This window comes from Opisthorchis viverrini (assembly GCF_000715545.1).
Source record: "Opisthorchis viverrini unplaced genomic scaffold opera_v5_78, whole genome shotgun sequence".
NCBI classification, from domain to species: Eukaryota; Metazoa; Platyhelminthes; class Trematoda; order Opisthorchiida; family Opisthorchiidae; genus Opisthorchis; species Opisthorchis viverrini.
The window spans coordinates 499179-507510 of NW_008751734.1; positions in this window are offsets into that span (position 1 = coordinate 499179).

Sequence of the window (8332 nt, forward strand, 5' to 3'; positions counted from 1 at the left end):
GGCGAAGTGTTTGGAAGATAAGCAGAGTTGTCACGCAGGAGTTTTCTTTCCGTGTGTCGGAGAGGATGGGAAGCTATCGCTCATATTCGGGATACCATTGGTTTGTGTAAACGGACACATCGGAAAGTAAATTATGTAGTGGCTTGACAGAACTTACACCATGTCAGAAAGGGGAAAAGCTGTTCTCGGTTTGACAATCATCATTTGGGACGGCAACAGGGCGTGTCGGTATAAAGTTACTTCACCCCAAAGCTGACAACTACCTTGTAGTAATTGAGACAAGTGGATTTGTGAGTTAACACGAGCATACGAACCAATAACATGACCCACTGTCATATTTAGGCAGAACCTCAACGGGGCACTCAAGTACTTTAAGAGAATATGTTACTCAGGTAGCAAAGGTCGCGAATACTCGAGTGGTCTCGGTACTTCTTAATACTCTCCATGTCTGCTCGATTTCGGTGCGGCTGTGAACTACGTTGATTGGCCCTATTTGGGTTTATTTTCTGTCAGATCATGGTGAGGCCGCTCAGATTTACCACCCTTTTGCAGCATAACTCCCATGTCAACGGAGACCCGAGAACTGAGATACTGGCAAGCAGGAGCAGTCGAACTGCCGGAGTTGGGTTCGAACCACGAACCCTCGGCCACTAAGCTCGATTTCGGTGCGGCTGTGAACTACGTTGATTGGCCCTATTTGGGTTTATTTTCTGTCAGATCATGGTGAGGCCGCTCAGATTTACCACCCTTTTGCAGCATAACTCCCATGTCAACGGAGACCCGAGAACTGAGATACTGGCAAGCAGGAGCAGTCGAACTGCCGGAGTTGGGTTCGAACCACGAACCCTCCGGCCACTAAGTTCGCACCTTAACCACTGAGCCATCTCGAGCTGAGATAAGTGTTCACTGGGCAACTTCAGTAATAACTAGTCACGTCCTACAGTTTTGTGGAACACTGTTCGGGAATTGTCGTCTATACTTTGTTCACTGGGAGGAATTAGTGAAGCTAGATGTATTTTTTGCAGATCGCAAGATAAGCGAGTCAATAAAAGGCCATCACAAATTATTTCATTGCTTCGCCTGATACCCACTAAGCAAGAATGAAGGAAACATCAAACTGGAACTCAAAGGATGATAGAACAAAGTGCTTCATGAAGGGATAGATAAATCCCATAACAGCTGCATCTTACTTTTTCAAGAGCCACTAACGAGCAAAATTCAAAATTTCCTTTCCTGAGTGGAGAGACTTTCCGCATCAGCTCAACTTGGATCGACCTGATCAATAGATCAACTCCTAGAATAATGACTTATTAGGAAGCGATGCAGTCGCTGGAAATCACTGATCATGTGGATACGGACTAATTATTATCCGAAACACATTAAGTTATGATCAGGTTGCGAGTTAATTTTTGAGTTAGGTAGACCAAATACAAAGTTTTTTTTGCGAGAACACCCTTGCTAACTGCTGAGGTGACCTAGTCCAGATACTTGGAGGTTACCACAAGTGGGTTGTTCGATACTTGCTACAATGTTTATGGAAGCCTGTTTGTTTCCGCAGAGTCATTTAGGCTGGCTGATATGAACCCCAGCAGAGTTTGAACCACGGACCGTAGAGTGTACACTCACATGCAATCGAAGAACCATGGGATGCATTGTCGAGACATGTCATTTAGGCGTCACTTGATTAGGCATATCATACCGTTTCTCTTGGTTTTATCAATACTGTCCTTCTGTCTTGAGATCAGTTTCCGCAAAGTAACACTTAGTTTATGGGCTACGAGGATTCCTTGTTGATCGAACAGTCTAGTTGTGAGTTCTTAATGTAGGTTATAACCATCTGTCTGGTCGAGTTGTCGTTGAGGTATCTTCAATGTAGGTTATAACCATCTGTCTGGTCGAGGGTTTCTGCCGTTGCTGTCGTTGAGGTATCTTCGCCAGGTTCCTATATTAGGTCCAGTCGGATCCTTGAGAAAGATGCCAATCCATTATTCTGATTGTGTAGGCGTGGGAGAACGCCAAAATGTCGACAAGCTGAACTAGATTCAACCAGTTTTAAACGCTGACGTACGTTAGTCTTACCGTTGTTAATTTTCATTTGGGCGAGATGACCCAAGTGGTTAGAGCCCGAATTTACTGATCGGAAGGTCCGTGGTTCGAACCCGACCTCTGCCTCTCGACTTCCCCTGTCTAGACTTGGGCAACCTGGCAGTATCCCAGCCCTCGTGCAACCTTTGGGTGGCATGGCCAAAGCTGAACGATTTTTGCACTTGAACCCAGGGTTTACTAGGGAATCTACACCTACTACCTATAACAGGTAAAGCAGCGTGGTGATAAAGTCACGCAGATTCCACTAACAAATTTGACATTAGTATCTTTCAACAGACATCGGAAACTTTTAACGGATTTCATTGACGGCCCCCTTTAAGGGGACCGCTGTGTTTGTGTATATTAGTCTCCTCTAGAGAGAATACTCCCGCAGAGCCACCGATTCCCCACCAACTGAGAACAATTCACTAGAGTTGGGCTTCAAACCGATGCCTTTGGAAGGACCCGTCAAACTGTCCCCTTGGCGCAGAATTCCACCAAAAATCGGAACATGAAACACATGCACTGGTTATCCGTGTATTCTGACACCAGTTAGGCATCTGACCGATGACATCGGGCGATTGTTCCCTCTTAGTGATTCTCCTCTGCATGGCACATAAATGCTACACTTTCACTTCCAAGACCCGCCCTGTAGATGAGGTCAGTTGTGGTTAGCCACCTGCAATTCTCCTCCGTTTTAGAGTCCCTCCTAAGAAGAAGCCAAGTACTAGAGCGACTCCTTTTGATGAGTCAAAGAGGAGGACAACCTGATAAGGTCGACTGGATTCATTTGCCATTTCATTCGTGCTTTCCGTTTCAACCATAAAGCCCTACCCATGAAGTGTTCATCACTCTCCTCATTCTCATCTGCTCAGTAGTTTTCTATCCTACAAGGAACACTTAACGAACACAACATTTTAATACTAGATATTCATGAATGATCGAGCACCGGAATCGAGGAAGAAATGTTGCAGGATACGTACGTTCATGTGTGTCAGGTCATTATGAATGTATAAACCCGTTCGATCACGGATTTCGTGTGCCGACTTTGGAGCTGGAGACCTCAGATGCTTCGGCGCTCTCACACGATTAATCTAGGGACTGGGTTCCTCGCGATAAGCTAAGCACGTTCGTTGCACCTGATCTCGCCAATATCAGTGACGAGGGCAGATAGGCCAACTACCCTACGGAGTGATCAATGGGGTGGCCTTTGCATCTTTTCAGGTGACATGACGACCCTAAGACAGAGTTGTATGTGCAAGAGCCAGTCTTCGAGGAACACTCGCAGCCCGTCCATCGGGAGTCAGCATGCACTCACAGGATATGATGAGGAAGCGTAGCGCGCAAATACTGCAACTGAATGAGATTAAATTTAGCAATCATTTTCACAAATAGGTTTGGTACAAGGCCACAAAAACCTAGCATCTAACTTTAGGTATGTTATAAGACTTCATAAACTTGGGAGCACGCCACACCTTGTGCATCATTAGGCACAACTAGCGCTGGATCCGATACGACACGGCGTTTTTTTAATTCAGTCGGCTTAAAACACTTCGATGCACATCTACCTGGAAATCTAAGTGACTCAGAGAGCCAGATGTTGGTACTTGTGTCTTATGATATCTTGCCATGAAGTTCGTTTTTTTAGTTAGAATCTAGATGTGTGTACGATAATGACTACTCTGCCAGGCTGTTTGTTTCAGTCCCGTTTTTCTCGTCAGCACTGTGCAATGATTTCACTTTCTGTCTCACCTTGACCAGCCTCGTCACAGGAGTCATTTTTTCACAGCCGACACGTGTGGTGTTTTTCTACTTCGTGCTGTTCAGCTAAACCACAGTGTGTTGACTCCAGCAGAGGTCATGTTTCTATTGATTGACGCCAGGTGACTTCACTGTCGGCTCAGAATAACAAATAAAAGTGTAATAATACAATATAAATTTCTGTGGCTCCACCATTGGACTGATTTGATGATTAAACAGTGTCTGCCTGTCATCCTAGCCTTTGCTCGGTATTGTTTGTCGGTTGCGAATGCATCCGCTACTGTTGCCTTTACGCTGATGTTCTCTATATCAGTACACTTGCTCACCGATGTATGAGGACGTCCCCTTTCATCCCTTATGTCGTATAACCGTCCATACCCGGCATTCAGGATTCACGCCACCATCCCCACAATCCGCACACCGTATGCAGCGGTGCTTTGTCGTGGGGCTTCGTCCGCCATTGTGAAACGTAGTCACTTTCGTCCGTTATCCAGTAAACAGACATCGTTGACTGTGTTGATGCGTCAACGGCGTATCACGCAGCCAGTCCCAAACGTGAGTACACAGTGTGGCTAGAGCAAACAGACATGCTCAGGTAACCAGGTATCGCTCTCGATGTCCAACACATTCATTGACTGAGAGCGATTGGTCAGCAGTTGCATCGATATGCAGGGTGGCGTTTACGGGCGCACATCCTCCTTCGATCTCTCGGAAAAGAATGCTACAGCCACAATTTCCGTCAGAATAGTTACCTTGTTCATGGCTTTGGACGATGTTGGTTAGTTAGTCAGTTCATCAGTTCAGGTGGAATGTCGGTCGGGATTAGCTTTGGGCTCAATCCCCATCGCTATCTGCATTGCATTGTCCACTTCTCCTCATGTCGACGACCAGAGGTACACTGAGTTCTAAATTCTGCCTCTTTACATTAGCGGTGTTTTTTGCCGGCGGATCATTCACAACTGAATCTACTTGTTCGATTACGCTTTTTGGAACAGATAGCCTGTCTGATGCACACTGATGACTTTGTTCGGCGAGATTGAATTTCAGTCGATCGACGCCAATCGATGTAGAAAAAAAACATATGAAAGCTGCGACATTAGTACCATTGTAGAGTTATTGGAGCTTCGTGATCGTGTTGCATCGAACTCATCGCTCTGGTGATTGACTCAATCGCTTCATTCGTTCAAATGGTCAAGTGGTAAATTCACCTACTCATTTGTTTAACTATAACTCCAGCGGCGCGAAAACCCGGAGTGAAAAGAAAGGGCTTGGATTTTCTGTGCACTAATCCAGGGAGAGAAAGTGCTGAGCATAATAGAGAGGAATTCTTTTAGATGCGATAGAACTGTGGCATCAGAAAGCGCATTATGTCGAGATTTGCTGGTTCTCACGGCGTCTCTGGGAAAAACACGATCTATGCTACTGCGTATCTGTCTGTGTCATAAACAATGTGATTCAATAGGATCTCTACTCATCTCTTTCGCACAACGTACTTATGTGGAAACTACATCAGGCCCACATTATTCGGATTTCTGTTGGATCATCCGACCAGTGAACCCCAGAACATGACAGGATCCCAGGCTATTGCACTCTCATTGATCAGCTGATCTGTCGTACAAAGCCCTATGTGTAGACTTGGCATTGTGATTTTAAAAAAAGGAGTCGATTTCTTTATAGCCAGCTTTTTTGCCGTTTGTTTTCTCTAGACGCAGTTTCTTCCTACCTGTATGAAAAATGCAATTCGTGTCGAAATGGTTCATTGGTCAGAGCGCGAATTTACTGACGGAAGGTCCGCCTCTGCGTCTCGACTTCCCCTGCCTAGGCTTGGGCAATCTAGCAGTATCCCAACACTCATGCTTCCTTCGGGTGGCACGATATTTATGCAGTGAAAGGATGCTACATCCGAACAACTTTTTTAAGGAGTGGTACCCATGTTCATGTCCACAAATCACCTCCGGCAATAAACAGCCATGGTTGTATTGCCATTCGGCCCTTTTATGCGAAGCAGGTGAACGATCATCTCTGGTCCACTTTCCGACAAAAGATAACATCCCGTTGCGCCCATAGCGACCTGTGTTTGGAACGTTGAGTAGTCCACAATCAATCGTTCATCTGTCAGCGAGCGCAAAATGGTACTTCTGACCACATCTCAAGTAGAAATGAATCTCATTTTTTATACTCCCAAAACCTGTGACTTGATAGTTTCCAAAGGTAAACTGCTTTGAACTGAATGGTTGAGACTGATCAGTGGTACCCGCAACATAACTGATCGAACGTAACATTTCACCTGCCCATTTTTGTTTCCCCTGAATCTACCCCTGCAGTGATGTATAAAAAGTTCAATGACGTAAATATTCTCACTACTTACAAGACTACTCATTTGTTGTTTACCCCGTGAATTTGCCTTCCGGTCCTTGATAGATAGGTCTGTGTAATGGTAACCATTTTCATACAAATTTCGTTTGCAGTTTGCTATTGGTGTGACAGATAGCTCGCCACACCTTGATGAAGACTGCGTGCAGTGCTGAGAGCCTTCTTCTTCCTGCCATGTGGTTTAAAATTGACTATCTAAGACTTATGCCCTAGTCGGTCCTCCATGAACACACCGAAAGCCTTTCCAAGCATCGTTGCTATGTTTGTTAGATAACACGCAACAATCCAAGAAGGGCGTTTGACGGCCTTATTCACGACCGTGTTCTAGCCGATCATATCAGAAAACCCAACTACTGGGAGACCATCAGATTTTTCATCATGGCCAGCCATTGTTTGGATGCACAAAGGTCTTCATGAAAGAAGACCTAATCAGATCCCGGAGAGCTCAATCGCAAGAAGGCTGCTGTCTTTAACGTTAGCTTGTCTGCTCCTATTTCACTTGAATCTCGAAAGTCAACTGAGGTTCGTCAAAGATGATCGAGCGTCAAAGCAACACAAATGTCACGATAATGAGATCAATATAATACATCAGTCATATTGGGTAACTTACTGAGACGTTATTCCACACGTGATCATGTGACATGGCACTGAATTTCCAGATGTTCAGTCCCCGCTTGGAGCCGCGTTACTTAGCCGCTGTAATCTTTCACGTCGAGGCCTATCTATACTCCTACAGGGAGTAAATGTTATGACTTGAATGAGTAGGCCACCAGAGTGGTAGCATTCGTCCTCCGATCTAGAAGTCTGCGGATTCCCGTCGCCCTGACTTGCGTCGATGATTCCTATCAAGGGTTGGACACTCATTCAGCATGGGTTGGCTTACGAATTTTCTCATTACTTGCAAGGTTTGATGATCAACAAGTCCGGTTCTTGGAGTTTGTTTGATGCACTCGGTCCTAGGAAGTGTGATTTATCGCCCGCTTCCATGATCAGGAGATTGCCGAAGGCTGACCGCCCGGTCTTTAAGGGAAATTCCTAAAAGATATCAGGGTTGGAATCGTGCGCTCTTTTTACGTTAGGCTTTCTGTGATGTGTACTGTCAGGCAAAACCAACGGATCTTTTCCAGACAAGCCCCGCCACCAGTGCAAAAAGTGCATGTGCGAAAAGTTAAGCTGCACCACTTTTTGCCAGCTCCAATTTAATGTACGCACACAACCATGGCCTATTTTTGATGAAAACATTTCCTCATCCGCATCGTTCATGACAAGGAGACGGCAATACGTTTTTCGCAAACCCACAGAGTGATCCATCAGCAACGTTTATGCAACAATGGCCACCAAATGACACTTTCAACTGTTTCTGACAGGTGGAGGTGTAATGACCGAAAGTGTAAGCAAGAAATCGGTCTTCGAAAGCGAACTTGGCTGGAGCGGTCTAGGATGGAGTTTAAGATAATTGTATTCATTTATTGCTGCTCCAAAGATTTGGCAAAAATCAAATTCTGTTCAGAGGAATTATCTATTAGCCACACAACCACTGTTGACTGGAAGGACTTTCTTCGCGAAGTTTGCGCCTGGCGGCTTTTTCAGACTCCATCAGTTATCGGCGAGCCAGGTCTACACGTCGAAATCGGTGAAGCGCTAATGTCTCGCCGTAAAAACCACTCAGGGCGAGTCCTTCCCCAGCAGTGGATTTTCGGCCCACACCAATCTTTAGTGGACAGCTACTTGTTTAAGTACGTTTGGAGGCAAAGGTACCGAAAAACGGACTTTTCCATGCGAATTATTACTGATATGTCCCAATCTCACCCTCTGCAATAAAAACCAAAAGTTTCATATCTTTTTTCTAATCTTTTTTGGGTGGTGGGTGTTAATTTTTTTGGCAGGGCTTACCTGGAAAAGATCCCATTGGGATCTTATCTTATCTGGAAAAGATTCGAGTATTGATTATTCACTACAAGCCAGAAATTATTAATCGATATGTGTACAGACGGTGATCAGGTGACCAGGCCGAACGGCACTCAAAAGCAACTCAATTTTCTACCTCTTCTAAATCAGAGATTGGCAATGTATTTTCCGGATGCCTACTTGAACACAACGCGACCTAAATCTC